We start from the raw sequence: 16,864 nt of genomic DNA on the forward strand, positions 1-16,864 counted from the left end.
TGTGACGGTGCAGGGGGCCGGCGGGCGGCTGCGCTCCCCCTGCGCTCGCCTCAGCGCAGCGTGGCGGGCGGCTGCGCCGGGGCTGGGGCGGGCTGGGCGCCGCGGGTGGGAAGAGAGTCCCGCGCCCTCCTCGGGGGAGCCAGAACAGCCCGCGGGAACAGCTTCAACAAAGCTCGGTTTTGTTTGGGTTTGGGGTGGATTTTTTTGAGGGTGGTGTTTGGGGTTTTATTTTTATTTTTATTTTATTTTATTTCTTTAGTAATTATCGGGACACATTTTGCTTGGCCACTTGAGCTCCACGGTCATGGTTTATTTTTCCCTGCACGCACAGCGGCGAAGGTCGCGCTTTGGGTAACATGGCGGACTAACATGGCCGGGGCCGCGACGAGGGGGGTGCCGAGCCCAACGAAAGGGGAAGCGCTGACAGGGCGGCTCGGCTCCCGTTCCCTCTGCTCCGGCGGCTCCCCCCGGTCGCTTTATTGATCCTGAACGCGGTCAATCCCCCCCCGGGGGGGCTCGCCCTCCCGCCGAGCCCCCCTTCCTGCGGCGGTGCCTGAGGGGGGCCCGGCCCGCTGAGGGGACGGCGGCGCCGCAGCCGCTTTCCCGCCAAGCGCCGGCCGCCGGGTGACTCGCCCTGCTCCGCCGGGCCGCCAGGCTTTCTAAGACAGCACAAAACACTGATTCTCTAAGCGATCTCTTGTTGCCCTTCCATTAGAAGTGGGGAGAAATGCTCTTTCTACCTCCTTTCAGTAACGCTTAACTATTTTAAGAACTGTTTTAACAAATTCTATTTTTTTCCCTCCTGAAGTAGCCCTCTTTAGGACTTTTTTGCCGATTTACAGTAGAATCGCCTCAAGATTTTGGATCTATAAATACTTGCACTCTAAATGCATATTTTGTTCTCAGGCATATGTGTTGGTGAAGCATTAAAAACAGGACTTAAATAGATTTGGGCATCGTGCACATAGAACTACATATATTTATGTTTTTACAAGTCCCAAAGTTCGACAGGACAAAAGCCAGGGCAGAGTCAAAACTCTGTGAAAAACTGAATTGCCATAGTTTTAGTGTCTCACGTGCTTTTACTACATTTAGGGTGGTTTTTAGCTGGTGCATTAACAATGGCTTGGGGGGTTCTTCCCCCCGCCCCACCACCTGCTCGCTGAGGTTCTGTCCTCTTAAGTTCTTCCCCAGCCCCTCCATGAGCGATTAATGGATACCGGTGCCTTGAGTACTGTGTTTGTTTTCTGCAGATACTCATAAAGCACTCGGACATCCTCCAGCATTCACGTTTGGTAAAAAGCCTTGAGCAGCGGGAGCCGTCTGACTCCAGGAACGATGGAGGGGGCTGGCATGAAGCAGCTGATCCTGCTCCTGCCAAACTGATTCAGATGATGTTCTCTGGAGGCCAGAAGAAACAGGCTGGAGCAGAGGGTAGTAGGGAAGACATGTCTGCTTTAGTTGTAGCTCACGCATCTGCACCCAGCCTGAGTGCCAACGCATCGAGAGCTGCAGGCAGACACTGGGGGACAGGGTCGGCTCTGTGGGGAGCTGTGCCACATGTTTGTAAGAAAAGTGGGGGAGCTCACCTCCTCCTGCAAAGAAGAGAAGGCTACAGCTGCAGCACGCATTTGTCGCTGTTGCTAAGGTAGCACATAATACACCCACACTAGCCTAAAAGCAAAACGGCGCGCATGGGAAATTTCAGGCAGCCAGGAGTCTTGTGTGTGAGAGTGCTGCTCTCTGTCAGGTGCTGTCTCCAATGCTACTGAACCCCGACAGATAACTCTCCATGCATGCCGTTTCCCTGAATTTATTTTTTTTTTTTTTGGGGGGGGGGTAGCTGTGCCATCCAGTTAGGTGTGCATCTGCAATATTTTGTCTTGTAATGCTCTGCCTTCTGCTGCTGAGAAAAGTGTGCAATGCCTCTGCTTGCTGATGGTTTCAGGAAGCAGGGCTGGGCTGCACAGGGCAGTTCTGATGCTTGCTGAGAGAAAGGTTTAAGCACTGCTGCTTTCCTTTCCGAGCCAGGTACACAAAGCCAACCCTGCTGTAATGGAAGAGCTGCATGCTTTTAACCACCTCTCCTAACATCACCGTGACCACTTCCCTCTCCTTTTGGCCTGCGGTACTCCACCCAATGCGTGGAGTGCGTGCACACCCTAGAAGCTGGCACAGAAACACACCTCAGAAGCTGTGAAAAGGACAGACCCGTCTCTGACTTGCTTTTTGGGCCCAAGTGCTCCAAAAGCAATACATCATATAGTTTGAAAACTGTGCGTGAGTACCTCATTTATGACTTCCAACGCACACTTTTGGTCTTTAAATTAGGCAACTACTTTATTCCCACTACTAGGCACTGATCTGCTCTTTTACTGCTCTTTGGAGCGCCTTCGATCATCGGGGTCAGCAAGCAAAGCTGCGACAGGCGTGAATCACATAGACAAGCCAATGTGCAGGAGGCAGCAACTGCTGTGGCTGGCAGGAACACGCTGAAGAGTGACATAAAAGCCTGCATGCCTAAAGCAAAGGGTGTCTGTAGCTGTGATTTGTCAAACTGACTGTGAGGGCTGTCTCCATCAGCAAGAAATGCAGCGGCCAGACCTCCATCTGTGTTCCTGGACTCGCTCAACGTAGGGATCATAACACTCGCAGAAACCATCCGTACCCAGCAGTCACAGTGCTGCAGCAACGTGATGGGTGATACCTTGTTCTCCTTCAGTTGCTGCGAAGCACTCATCGAGGAGCCTGTGATCCCTTTCTTTTTTGATATGGAAACCGAGGCATGCGGAGGTTAAAGAACTGACTAAGGTTGCATAATTAGCCAGTGGCAGAGCTGATTATAGACTCCATTTCTCCAGGCCTGAGATCTAACTCCGAGACCTGTCTCGGGGGCATAGGCAGGCTACCAATACTGTACATTGCAGCTCTATAGAATATGACATTTTTAGAACAGGCTCGACCCTGAATTTACTATAGTTTTAAAAAAACAAAACGGTGGGGGGAAAAAAGTGGAAAAGAAAAGCAACAATATTTTCTTCTTACAAGAGATCCTGCCTGAGCGAGAGGGTAAAAATGGGATTCAAGTGACATTTATAAATATTAATGGCCTTCTAAGCACTAGCACATTAAAAATGTTTCCAAAGACCAAAGCCTGAATTGACTTTGAGTAATAGTGGCTGGAGACCTAGTAAAAAATAAAGCAATGCTGTGAAAAAGCGCTAACTTTTCACAGTTGTTTGGTAGGGCTAAAATGCAGTCATTTTTCTTCCATTTCAAAACTATTTTAGGGAAATAGTGCTTCTTTCATGCTCCCCCCTCCCCTGCCTGACTTACTCTCTTTCTGCTCCTGTTGTGTATCTGAATGCCGGTTTTTTGCATTTCAGTTTTTGTTTTGCATTCTCTATTCAGCTGCCACAGTAGCTGCTGGGATTCATCACACAGCTCAGCCCTTTAGTGACTTTGTGGCCACTGACAACCCAGCCAGTGAAACACTCTCCTGCTACGAGTGAGAAGATTTGCAGTTGAGGTCACCGAACACCCGCTGCAGACCACTGCCTGAGACAGCCTGGGTGTTATCTGCAGCTGCCCTCCACTTACGTGAGACTTCTGGAGAAATGGGTCAGATTATCAACGCGCTTATAGGTGGTGAAGACGGTGATCTGCTTTCACCCTAGGCGTTTTGCCCCTTCCAAGAAAGTTCTGTAATGGTGAAACAGTATGTATCATTGCAGGGAATGGTTTGGTTAAACAAAAACTGTAATATTCTACTCAGTTCTCAAGGGCAGTTCCAGAAACCTCTCATTTCAGTCAAGATTCACTTGGAGAGAGGGAAAATTCTTCTAAAATATTTAAGAAGAAAGGTTCATAGCTTGCAAGCTGTTTAAAGGCATGACTTTCCACGCAGTGTAAGTCAGAATCCCTTTTGATGTCAAAAAGAATTAGGCTTTTCCTATCTTCAAATGTCTTGGCTCAGCCACCTAAATGCATTTACAAACCTGGCCTTAGCAGCTTTCATTAGTGTACTGGCAGGTTGAGCACACAGAACACATTGTCCCCCACGTCACAAGTAGTTGTGACTAATGCACCTATCACGTTCAGTGTGCTACAGCACGAAGCATATTCTAACCATGCCTTGCATTTAGCCAGTCTGTCCTCCCTGGAGGCACCCACCAGCGTGGCCCAGCCCAGCCGCCATCCTGGTTTTGCAACCTGCAAGTACGGGCCCAAGGCAAAATAATGCCACTCCCTGTATCAAAACAACAAAATCTTCTCCCTCCGTCACGGCCGGCAGAAGAAAGGTCTGTGCCTGCTCCCCCTCTGCACCGCGGCAGCTGCAGGCGCGGTGATGTCCCCTGTGCAATGATACCCAGCGGGCTGGAGGCAGCACATCTTTGCGAGCCGTTTGGAGGGACACCCATGCCGACTGACTCCAGCGCCTGCACACTGGCTGGCTGGCTGCCTTCGGCCACGACGGGCTGAGCATCTGCTGGGGCCTCCCAGGTTCCCTTGACATGGCACGTTCTCTGTGCGGTCTTGCGCTCTGTCCTCTCCCTCCTCCTTCCCCAGCCCCAGCCCAGGCTGCTGCTGTCTTTCATAAAATCCATAGAAATATAATCATCATGGAGATGTCTGCCTCTAGTGATTTTTTTCTTTGGAAATAATTATAATTGGCTGTGGCAGTTAAAAACTTATCAGCATAGGCAGATGACAGACAGCACAATCACATAAGCTTCCCTCTGAAAAAATAAAGCTAAAACCCATTTATCACTGTAGTTGGGAACAAAGGGCCTTCTGAAGAGCCAGGCTGTGAAAACACAGAGGGAAGACTGTTATGCTCATGGATTAAATCTGTGGTAGGTAACGAAGCACAAGCAGTCCGTTTGCAAGATGGTGCTGTAGTAATTATAACAATATCACTTCTTTCACCTGAGGAATACCTAGCTAGGGATACATCCCCCTGTTCAGAGGCAGTGACTGAGCTCCCAAGAGGTTAATTAAGCGGCTGAAAGCCACACAGGACTGAAGAGTGACTGCACCACAGTCACAGAAAAACATAAGCATATCCCCGTAGTGTCTGTAAGGGCTACTTGCACCGGGATCCAAAGCTGGGCATGGGTCACTTATTCCAAGAGTAAGTCGGGATCACTTACTCCTAGAGTAAGTCATTAATTGCCCTCTCCCAGAGAGTGGAAAAGGTTTGATTGCTAGGTGTATATCCAAGGCACAAGGCCTCCTGGAGCCGTCTTTTATATGGCAGCTTGCTTGCCATCATCCCCAGGAGGAGCCTGTGCGCTCTCCACTCTGCTTCCCAGTGGAGCCAGGGCAAGGACTGTGCAGCCCTTGTCCTCCCTCCATCTCGGCCCAGTGCCTCTTATTCTCCTGCGGGGCAGGATAATCCAGCCACCCTGCCCACAGTCCAAATACGCATTTTTTCCAAATGATCTTAACACCTGGCTTGTCTTTGGGCTGAATGGCTGTCCTGGTTTCAGCTGGGACAGAGTTAATTTTCTCCCTAGTATCTGGTGCTGTGCTGTGGTTTGGATTTGGGGTGAGAACGACGCTGATAACACACTGATGGTTTTGGCTGTTGCTGGGTGATGTTTACACCAAGTCAAGGACTCTTCAGTTTCTTGGGCCCTGCCAGCGAGAGAGCTGGGGGGAGCACAAGAAATTGGGAGAGGACACAGCCAGGACAGCTGACCTGAACTAGCCAGAGGGATGTTCCATAGCGTATGGCGTCATGCTGAGTATATAAGCTGGGGGAAGAAGGAGGAAGCAGGGGACGTTCAGCGTTACGGTGTTTGTCTTCCCAAGTAACTGCAACGTGTGCTGGAGCCCAGCTGTCCCGGGGATGGCTGAGCCCCTGCCTGCCCTTGGGGAGCAGCGAATGAATCCCTTGGTTTGCTTTGCTCACATGGACGGCTTTTGGTTTACCTATTAAACTGCCTTTGTCTCAACCCACAAGTTGTCTCACTGTTACTCTGCTGATCCTCTTCCCCATCCCACTGTGGGGGGAGTGAGCGAGCGGCTGCGTGGGGCTTGGTTGCCAGCTGGGGTTAAACCACAACAATGGGTTTCTAATAGTGTGTGAGTTGGGGGTGGTTGGGGAAGTGAGTGGGAGGGCTTCTCTTGGCACTAATTTCATAGAATCATAAAATGGTTTGGGTTGGAAGGGACCTTAAAGAGCATCTAGTCCCACCCCCCTGCCACGGGCAGGGACCCCTCCCCCCAGCCCCGGCTGCTCCCAGCCCTGTCCAGCCTGGCCTTGGGCACTGCCAGGGATGGGGCACCCACAGCTGCTCCGGGCAGCCTGTGTCTCACCACCCTCACAGTAAAGAATTTCCTCCCAATATCTAATCTAAGTCTCCCCTCTGTCAGCTTAAAGCCATCACCCCTTGTCCTGTCACGACATGCCCTTGTATAAGCCTCTCCCCAGCTTTCTTGTTGGCCCCGTTGGGTGCTGGAAGCTGCTCTAAGGTCCCCCCGGAGCCTTCTCCAGGCTGAGCAACCCCAGCTCTCCCAGCCTGTCCCCACAGCAGGGGGGCTCCAGCCCCCTCAGCATCTTCGTGGCCTCCTCTGGACTCGCTCCAACAGGTCCGTGTCCCTCTTGTGCTGGGTCCCCAGACCTGGACGCGGCACTGCAGGGGGGGTCTCACCAGGGTGTAGCAGAGGGGCAGAGCCCCCTCCCTTGCCCTGCGGGCCACGCTGCTGGTGATGCAGCCCTGGGCATGGTTGGCTTTCTGGGCTGCAGGCGCACACGGCCGGGTCATGTTGAGCTTTTCATCCACCAACACCCCCAAGTCTTTCTCCTCCAGGCTGCTCTCAATCCGTTCTTTGCCCAGCCTGTATTTGTGCTTGGGATGGCACTGACCCATGTGCAGGACCTTGTTGAACTTCTTGAGGTTTGTATGAGCTCACCTCTCAAGCCTGTCAAGGTCCCTCTGGATGGCATCCCTTCCCTCCTCCACCACACAGCTTGGTGTCATCAGCAAACTTGCTGAGGGTGCACTTGATCCCAGTGTCCATGTCGCCAACAAAGATGTTAAACAGCGTTGGTCCCAGTGCCGACCCTTGAGGAATGGCACTCATCACTGGTCTCCACATCACTGGTCTCATAACCATTCCTGAGATATTTTTAAGAAAATGAATGCTGGGTGGGGTGAGGAGAATGGTTGGTCTGTGGGAGTTGTTGACTACCCAGTACATGCAGACAGATGATAGCCTCAAATTCCATGAGATATGCATGGATCTAACGGCAGTCGCATAGGCACAAAGAGAAATATTGTTAGCATGCAACCAGTTGTTGCATGGGGGAGGGCTGGGAAGGGGACAGAGAAGGGGAAGGATGGGAGAGATAAGGACAGAGGAATACCAGAAACAGAACTGTACAAAACGTTTCCTGTAGCTGTAGTTCCCAGGATTACAAAACAACCCAGTGCCAACAAATTCTCTAACTGACGTGCATCACGAGCAGCCAGATTAATATCACAAGTATTCCACTTGGCCCAGTGCATGCATTTCACTGACAAACTCTTCTGTCTTTGGATGACACTGTGAATGGTTTCTACTTGGTTTTGGGGGTTTTTTTGTTGGTTGTTTTTTTTGTGGTTTGGTTTGTTGTTTTTTTTTTTTTTTTAAATAGTCTTCTTGGCTTCTAACAGCTTTGCCTGGTTAGATTTCCCCTTCTAGCTAAAAAAAGAAATTAGGCTGATCTCTTTTGGCAGCTGTGAAATGGTTGCATATTGTGTATGTTTTCTTGATGAGCTTGCATGAAATGGAATTTGGTTTTCTTTTGATGGATACACCACTTTTAGCACAATGTCCCCACAAGATTAGCAAGTGTTTCATTTTTTTAGGGAATCTTTATGTGCATGTAATGTCATGTATGCCATTTCTATACAGCATTATGAATAGTGCATAAAGCTGCTTCAACAGGGAAATGGAACTGACTGAGGAATGTTTCCCCAGTGAGTGCGCAGTATGATCTGTGATGGTGTGTAGTTTGCTAATCACAAAGCTTCAGTCGATGGCAAAAACTCCATGAGATTCACATTCGAATTCTTATGACTTCCATAGCCAAATTCAGGCGCTGTGTAACGTATGAAACTGGCGGTGCTGGGGCTGCCCTAAGAGCGATTTAGCCACGTGCCCTGTAGTGACAGTGCCCAGGCGTGGATGGATGCCAGGGGAAGGGGGCAGACGTATGCGGTGGTTCCTACTCTCTTGCTTCCTCAGCCTCTGGTCTTTTTTAGCTTAGGCTCCCTGAGCTCCCAGTTTCCGCATGTATTAGAGCCCGCGATGGAGAGAGGAGGTGCGACTTCCACTGAAGGCAGCGGATGTTGCACTGAGAAGCACCGTGGGTGAATGTGATTGCTTCTCTTCTTGTACGGTAATGTGCGTGAGCCTCAGTCTATCCAGTGTTTCAGGGTAACACTATTATCAAGAATAAAATCAATGAATGACAAAGGAGGTGTTCCAAGACAACAGGGAAAAAGCCAAAATGAGTATAAAGGGGTAATAATATTATAGGAGATCTTTATTATAACATTATGAGATAAAGTGCCTGGCATTCTGCCATTCTCCTGTCCAACGTTTAATTTAGCTGTGAAGGTCTTTTTCAAAATCAAATTCAAGAGAGCCTGGAGGGGCGTGAGGAGCAAGGAATCTGTTCTCTCTCGAAATGAAAACCTTTTGTGAGGTGGAGGTGGGATCACTTAATTTTTTCTCTGACAGGACTTCTCAAGAGCAAATTCAAATGTAAGAAACGCTAAGTACGGGAGTAATTAGCAGAGTGGTTTAGTTATTACGTACCGTTGGGCTGCCTGCTTGGTGAAACCCTTCAGGACTGGCGGGAGCCGTCGGTGGCTGATGGGGATCAGCGGCCAGCCTTGCAGGCTGCAGCCAGCCCGCCAGCTGCTTTAGCCGTGGATTGCCAGCAAACACTCCCCTGTGCCTGCCTGCCTTCTGTCTCCTGTCCCTTCTCTTCCCCAGGGGCTGCTGAGCCGGCTGCGTAGGGGGCTGGGCAGGGGGGTCCCGCAGAATTGGTTTTCAGCCGGATCTGTGAGCTGTTCCAGCTCGTCATGCTGCTGCACGTGGGCAACCCGTGCGGGCTTGGTTAGAAAGGTGCAGGCGAGGAAACCAAACGGGCAACTGAGCCTACCTGCGGCAGCCGCTCGCTGGATCTGCCTAAGCCAGCAGTAACACTGAGGTCCCAGGGCTGCGTGTTTGGTTTTTCCTGCACCTCCAGGCAGGCTTCACCCCAATGGCCACCCACGGGGCTGTTAAAGCTGGGACGAGGCTTTCGGAGCCGGTGTAGGCAGCCCATGAGGCATCGCCATCTCCAGCTTGGTGGATCTCCGTGGAGCCAGGAGTCTTCCCAGGCAGGCTGGCACAGGTCCAGGCATGGGGACATATGGTTGGTCTGTGGCTCTGGGGCAGGATGCCAGGGAGGCAGGCAGCACTCCAGCTGAACCCTAGCTTGAGCTCTGCAACTGGCTTGCTTCGAGGACAGCATTTTGGTCTCGTCATGTGGCCGTTTCTCCACCTGAATTTGGTTACACCAGAGTATTTTCAACCAACATGTTGTCACAAATCTTCAGTTTTGGAGTAGGGACAAAGAAGAAACAAGGAAGAAGTTATTTTCTGAGTTATATGAAGCAACTTTAAATTTAGCTTATGGCTCTTCTCAAGGAGCAGGTCTCCAATGGATGTTTTTCCAACTAACTTTATTTAAATAGAACTGCCTTTAAACTTGCCTGAAGCGGTAATTGTGGGTTCTGCCCTTCAACAGCCAATTTGCACTTGCAAACAGGAAAAAAAAAAGGAAGTGTTCAACAGGAAGTCCACCAGAGTTACCCCTTGAACTGAAAAAACCCTGTAAACCAGCTTTAGGTTTCTTTGAAATTTCCCTATTGCTTGCAAAAATTATACTGGCTGTACCAAATCCAAGAATAAAATCCTGTTTATCTACCGGATAGCAGCAGATAAATGCTGTTCATCTCCCAAGAGGGAGGAAAAAGGCAAGGAGGAGAACAGTGCTCAGGAAAGAGTTACTGTAGGAAGGTTTTTTACCCTTTCTGCTCAAGGTAGTAGCCAAACAGCAATGATTTTATCGACTTGTAGCTGTTTCAAGTAGGGTCTTGCTTGTACTCTGCAACAGTTTACACTGTGCTGAACTCTTTCTTTGGGGCTGCAGCAGATAACGTAGTCTCTCCCTGGATAACAGCTGGAACAGCTCCAGCTATTCACAGACCAGAGCTGGAAGACCTGCTTACAAAGGAGGTCTATGCGAAAACCAGCATTATCCCAGCGTATTCAGCTCACTGGGCTCTGCCTCCCTCCCCCCCCCCTTCCATTTATAATTTCCTTTGCTTGTGTATCTGTTTCTGAAGCCGCTTCGCCTCCGTCCTCACCTAACCTTTTGGTTTCCCCCTGTTTTTTCACGTCTCCTTATTTCCTTTGATTTCCTCTTGCGGCTTTTGGACATCAAAGGTAGTTCTGGTAAACATAAGGTTGGTTTGTTTGGGGTGTTTGTGTGTGCGCATACGCTGGGGGGAACGTACTGTGACTTACATTAGCTTATGTTAAGGCTGTAGTGAACTTTGATTTCATACCAGTTTGTTCTACCCACCCTCGAGACCTTTTTCCCCCCTTCCTTTAAGCGAGCTGCACCTTTTCCTATCAATTATGCTTTTCGTTTGCTGTTCACTCTCATAGCAAATACACTTGCTCCGGTGCTTCTGCTTCCTTTCTCTGCAATCACTGCCACCTTATGTCCCTTTGCATCGCAGAAACAACCTCATCCAGCCACCAATAACTTTTCCCACACGGCAGCCATCCTGGTTTTTTTCTAGGAGTGTTTCTCTGTCTGGCCATGCCCAATTGTTTTCTCTCACCCACCAGCTTTTGTCATCCAAGTCCATCCTCCACGGGAGTGCTTATGGTCCTTAACCTTGTCTGCCTTTGCTTTGCACGCTGCTGGTACTGTTGCAGATGCCCGTAGGGTCCCGTTTTCAGGTCTCTCCAAGGCAGAGGCACGGGGTATGCGGTCTGCGATTCGGGCTGGCCACTGACAGCAATGCCCTTGTTCGCCTGAAGCAACTTTACATAGGAATCTGCAGTTGCTTCCTCCTGATGAGGTGACACACGCACCCAGGAATATGATTTCTGGGGAAGAGCAGCAATAGGAGTGATGTAACTGCCCTAGCTGGTCATGTGGTGGGAATGGAGATCAGCAGGGATGCTTAAACACCGTTGGTTCCTGGGTGTCCTGGTAAGTGTAATGCAAAACAGCCGCTCAAAATAGCAACTGTCACTTGAAAAATAGGACTCATTTTGACACGTTTGGCTGTTCTAACTGTACAAACCATTTGTAGGGCTTTAATGACTCAGTGTGAAAACTTGCCTGCACAGCTTGTGAAAGGTGAGGTCAATGCTCAAATTAGCCCCAAAACTAGTCCACCAGGATGCTTCTTCTAGGGCGGTGGTCCTGAATGAAAGGGGACCCTGAGTGCTGGCAGCTGTTCTCCAACACGGGGTGAAAAGCACCAAGAAGTGACTTCCAGTACTAACCTGACCGGCTGCCGAAAACAGACGCCTTTTTGTCTGGCTTTTGTTTTCAAATGGCCAATACGAACAGACCAGCACTGGCACCATTGTCTGTAATAAATGTGTTTTCACCCAGTGGAAGACTGTGGCGTGTTGTAAACAATTATGGCACTGAGTAAAGCATAATTGATCACAGAAGTGCCACAAAGGATACATTTGCCAAAGCATGGTTTAAAGATCAGGATCTGTATAATGGAGCGAGCACACTTAAGACAGTGAAAAGGAGGTATCAGCATTCTCTGGGAGGAACCATAAAATGGAGTGTCATAAAAAGACTTCATAGCCCTTTACCATTGTTGAATTTTCTGCATCACAGCAAAGCTCCATCTTCTGCTTCTCAGAAGGTCCCTTGCTCTGACAAACTAGTATTTTGTATTCTGGGTAACTGAAAAATAAATGCCATGTTTCTTCTCAGATGCAGACTTATCGTTGCGCAGAGAGATCTTTCTGTATGCTAATGGTCCTGTTCATTGCTATATTCTTGAAGATTTACATTGGGATCACTCTTTAAAACCAGGAATGGCAAATTCGGGTGTCACAGTATGTGGCCACAGGATAAAAATCTGGGTCCTACAGGGAATATTATAGCTTTCTAAAGGCTACATCCTGTGGCTGTACCTTCTCGCGTTTCTTCTTTTCTTCCACCCCTGGACAGAACATCTTTTTTTCACAAATAAAAGGTTCCCTCCTCCTAGCCAAACCTTACGCTGGTAAAGGTCAAGTTACGCTGCTTTGAAACTCTGGGTATCAATACAGCTCTTCAAGATGCAGGTAAGAAAGAAGTTTCTTTGCAGAAGCAGGTGGTCAAAATATAAGGGGTTTTGAAAGCTGCAACACAAAGACATCTCCACACAAAGAGATAAGCAGATCCATCTACAGTGCTGAGGCTTTAGGCATAAAGGTTACAGCCTATGAAGAGAGAAGCGGTGGCGATCTCAAAACCACGGGTGAGGCAGGAAAGCTAATCCCAACTCACAAGATCATTTAGCCTGACTCCAAGAACAAGCCAAGAGATCAAGTCTACCAGGAGAAGCCTTGAATTTGTGAGCAGCTTGTGTGGTTTTTTCTCTACTTTTTGTTTGACTCACTGTGGGCACAGAAGTTACCACCTGGCTTCATCAGCACTTTATCCTCCCCCTGATTAGAGCAATCAATGAGGCACTGAATTTTGCTTAGCTGCTTTTAGCAGGAGAGTGACGAGCACCACGATGTTCACCTTCCTTCCCTATGCAGCCGTAATAGCAAATTCAGTCTGCCTGGCTTTCTACAGTCTCCTACGGGGTTTGCTAAAATACTCTGCAGGGATGCGAAGGCTTGTACGACAGGGTCAGTGGGGCCAGCTTCTTGCTTCTGCTCTCCTCCTGACTCCTCCACTGCACCCGTGCCAGCGGGGCTGCCGGCAGCGCCTGCTTGCACGTGGCACTCTGCAGAGAGGCACCAGGTAGCTTCCAGCCCGGTTAGCAGAAGCTCAGACAGACGGACCACAGCAGCCACAGTCAGGTCATGTTGTCAGATTTTCAAGTGTTTGGAGCGAAATGTCATCACAGAGTATGCTGGGCACCTGAGAGGCATGAGGATTAACTAGAAGGGACAAAGGGAATATATCTATGCAAAGGCGTGTTTTCTGTATTTAAGCAAAGGTAATACAGAAGAGCTTTTTAAAGGAAGCTTTTCCATTCCATCCATTCAGATTTGTTACCTGCATATCAATCCTGTTCACAACAGGATTGTTTTTCTTCTCTAACACAATTCTCTTTTTCAACAGAGATCTCACCAACCCAAACACATTGTTAAGTACATTCTTATTCAAACAGAAATGTCAGAGGACTGGAATACTCACAGCAAAAAAACCTCTCTAAGCCTGCCACACCTCGAGCGTACCTTCCTGCCCCCGGAACAAAGTCTTTTCATAACAATATTTTTTATTCTTCATTGCCAGTACCATAGAGCTGAAGATAATGAAAAACTTCAAGTATGTTTCACTTGAGCTTATAATATGTGCACTCTACAGAGGGCTGTAATGAAATGGCTGCTAGACAGATTAGTACAAAACTAATGAATGACACTCTTAAGATCACAGAGTTTCCATTGTTTTTCCTGTTGTTTGATAGCATTTGTCAAACTCGGCAGAAATCCCTCCTGCCATCATACTGGGAACTTGTGCGCTTCCTATAACAGAGGAAACAATGATCAACAGATGCTGCCAAACCTCTTGAAACCTTCTGACCATTTTTTGGCACTAGTTTCCAGCAAAATTTCACAAACGGCCTGTCTCCCTTGGTCTGACTACCGGCTTGTATTCTTTCCCAAATGGATTCTTTGAAAGGAGGTAAAATGCTCATGGACCCGCAACTTTGAAAATTGAAAGCTTTCCAATAGCCCTCCCAAGGTAACAGTGAGAAATGCTGGCCCTAAAAAGAGAGGAAGGATGGGAAACTTTTGGTCCAGGGGATGCCTACAATCCACAGTTTAATTCTTCACATTACTCCTGAATAACACTAAGATGGTATTACAAGTATTGCCATCCTTTGAAAGCCAGAGAAATGGGAAAATATTTTGAATGAACAATTGCAACTAGTGAGTCATCAAGAGGAATATTATTAGAAATAATTATTCTGTAGTTCTGACCTTAAAATATTAATCTTTGTTGATTTTTACAACCAGTAGCTAAGACATGTGAATAACTAGCATGTCTCAGCCACTTCTGGGATGGAGTACTGAGATACAACCACTCTTAACCACTTAAGATCAGGAATGAAAAAGAACAGAGTAAAACTAGCCAGTAAGTGAAAGACTAGCATTATTCAAATTGTTCTTTACTCTCAGCAGAAAGCTCTCAACCTTGCTTATAGCAATGTCACCTGGGAATAATTGTTTGCAAAATAGTAGGGCTGTTACTAAGCAGCTGAAAGACAGACATTTCCAGTAACACCAAGCCCTGGAGCAATGGATGAGTATTAGCTAATACCTGAGAAAGCCCTGGAAATGGTGTTTGCTGAAGAGAAAAACAGATCAAGAGGAGGAAATGGCAGACAAAAATAACTTTTGCAATCTCAGAACCTCCTGTGGAAACTCCCCACCTATGAACAGTATTCATGCAGAAAAGCTGGCGCTTGTATCCCCTGTTTACTTAAGTTCACAGGCAGCGATGTCACAGGCCAGGCTTTTCCCTAGTATTATTTCAAGCCTTTGTCAGAAAACACCCAACCGTTTCGTAAAACATTAATACACCAACAAGAAAGCAGAAAGCAGCGGTGCTGGGGGAGCTGAGGCAGGGCCCGCACAGGCGTGCTGTCATGCTGCCGAACTGTGCCGATGAAGCCCCGCGGCGGGCAGGACGCACGCACGTGCAGCTGCCTTGCGGAGGCACACTGCAGCATTGACAGTCCGGCAGCGGGCCGAGAGCCAGCGTGAAAAGAAACAGCATCACACCAATTTCTTCCTTTTTTTTTTTTTTTTTTAATTAACATTTGTCAAACTTGGAGAGAAGCCCAGGCTGCAAAATTTGGATGCAAAATTCAAAGAGCTCAGAAGCTGGAAACATTCACATACAGGCTCTTCATTTATGCCTAGTCTTTTTTATAGGTCATGCAGATATGACTTAATTGCTCTTACTGTAACTTACAATTAGCGTTACAGTGATTTTTTTGTATGTTGTAGTGCACAGCAGAGCTACAGTGCAAAAAAGGGTGGCAACATTCAATAGTAGGTGGGCATTTGTTTTCCTTTCCAAGAAAGAATTTTCCCTGAAGTGCCTCTCTTTCGGGTGAGGGAAGGCCTTTAATGCCATCAGCAAAGAATGAGTATTTTGATGAGAACTGGGAGTTGTTTGTAACAGCTAGCCGTTTCTCAAATTCACGTGAACTTCTGGTTCACTTTCCTGCACTCACTGGTGCAAGTTCCAATGATTAACTTGTGTAATTACCAAAATCCCAAATCCCTGGCATATGACTGAAAGCCACTATTAAACTCTCGCAATTTCAGTATTAAGCCACTAACTCCACAGGATGATTTTCTATGCGAAAATTGGATTAAGAGGTAAAAATCCAGCTCTTACTTTATACTTCTTTACCAGCACAGCACACAATACTCAGCAAATCATGCTGTTTGCTGACATTAGAAGAGAATGGGGATGGGAATACTATGTTTATTAAAGACAGACAGTAACGCACATAACATCACTCTAACACCCTCAATAGCCTGTAAACTGCACCTCTAGTAAGGTACCAAGCACTGGGGCTCCTTCCAGTTCCTAGCAGGGCACTTGCATCCTTTACATCCTAGCCTAGAGGTAAGATAGCCCAGGGGAAATAAGGCACCGAGTCATATTCTGCGGTTCAGAGGGGTTTCCGAGCTGCAGAAACCCTAAGAAGTAATACGTTGCTGGTGTTCCTTCTCTGGAGCTTCGAGGAGCACATGCAGGAGAGCGAGCTGGCTACTGACGAGCTTTCCTCGGCCACACGTGTCCCAGAGCCAGGCCCCAGCTCTCCCTGGGGCCACATATAGACTGAACTCCTAACAGTCCTCACAGCGAGGACAAGACCTGTGGCTTCTCTGACCAGACTCGGCAAATGGAACCCCTTGTTTGTCCCTCTGCGCTACTTCTGAATCTGTCTACAGCTCGCTTCTATCTGGCTTCTAGAGGACATGTAACAGTGACACCGTGCCTCCATGCTGATGTGTTTCAGAGGACGGAAAATATTAAGAGACCTTAGAAGAGGCGAGCTGTATATAAAAGTTAACTCTGATAAACAGAGCTTCTGCCCCAAATAACTCTGCAGAAGAAGAGACTGTTTTACAGCACAGCACAGCTTCCCATGCACGTTACTAACTTAGGGACACCTTCATTTTGTTAGTCCTCAGTTCCGACATTGCATTAGATAATGAGCAACATATGAAGTAATGCGAATCAAGTGATTTAATTTTAATGTGGCTTCTGCTTCCTGCATTGATCCAGCAGCGGAATAATTACACAGATAATTGCTTTTTTAGAACAGCCTTTCAGGCTGCTTGTTAAGACCTCATTGCTCTCCCCATGCTTTTAAGCAAGGCGGTGTGGCCACTTGCTGGAGCAGTCAGCCTGCTGTCACACCAGGGTCAAGCGCTTTGACTGTCCAAATGGGCAAATGCCATTCTTTGCCAGATGGTTATCACTCCTGAAACAGGAACAGAAGCATCCTGCTTAGATTAATGCGATTTCAGAGAGTACCGTGAAAAGTACCATAGATTAATTACCTATAATTAGCACACTATT

The 16,864-nt window shown here is 48.0% G+C and overlaps 1 long non-coding RNA gene across 1 annotated transcript; it reads left to right on the top strand.

Moving 5' to 3' along the window:
• Window positions 1-218: 218 nt before the first annotated feature.
• Window positions 219-5,960, top strand: LOC114012187 (uncharacterized). Its single transcript, XR_003554491.2, has 2 exons — window positions 219-2,633; window positions 3,412-5,960. It is a non-coding gene; the product is annotated as an uncharacterized LOC114012187 (long non-coding RNA).
• The last annotated feature ends 10,904 nt before the right edge of the window (window positions 5,961-16,864 follow it).

Source organism: Falco peregrinus, chromosome 4, assembly GCF_023634155.1.
Source record: "Falco peregrinus isolate bFalPer1 chromosome 4, bFalPer1.pri, whole genome shotgun sequence".
Classification (NCBI taxonomy): Eukaryota; Metazoa; Chordata; class Aves; order Falconiformes; family Falconidae; genus Falco; species Falco peregrinus.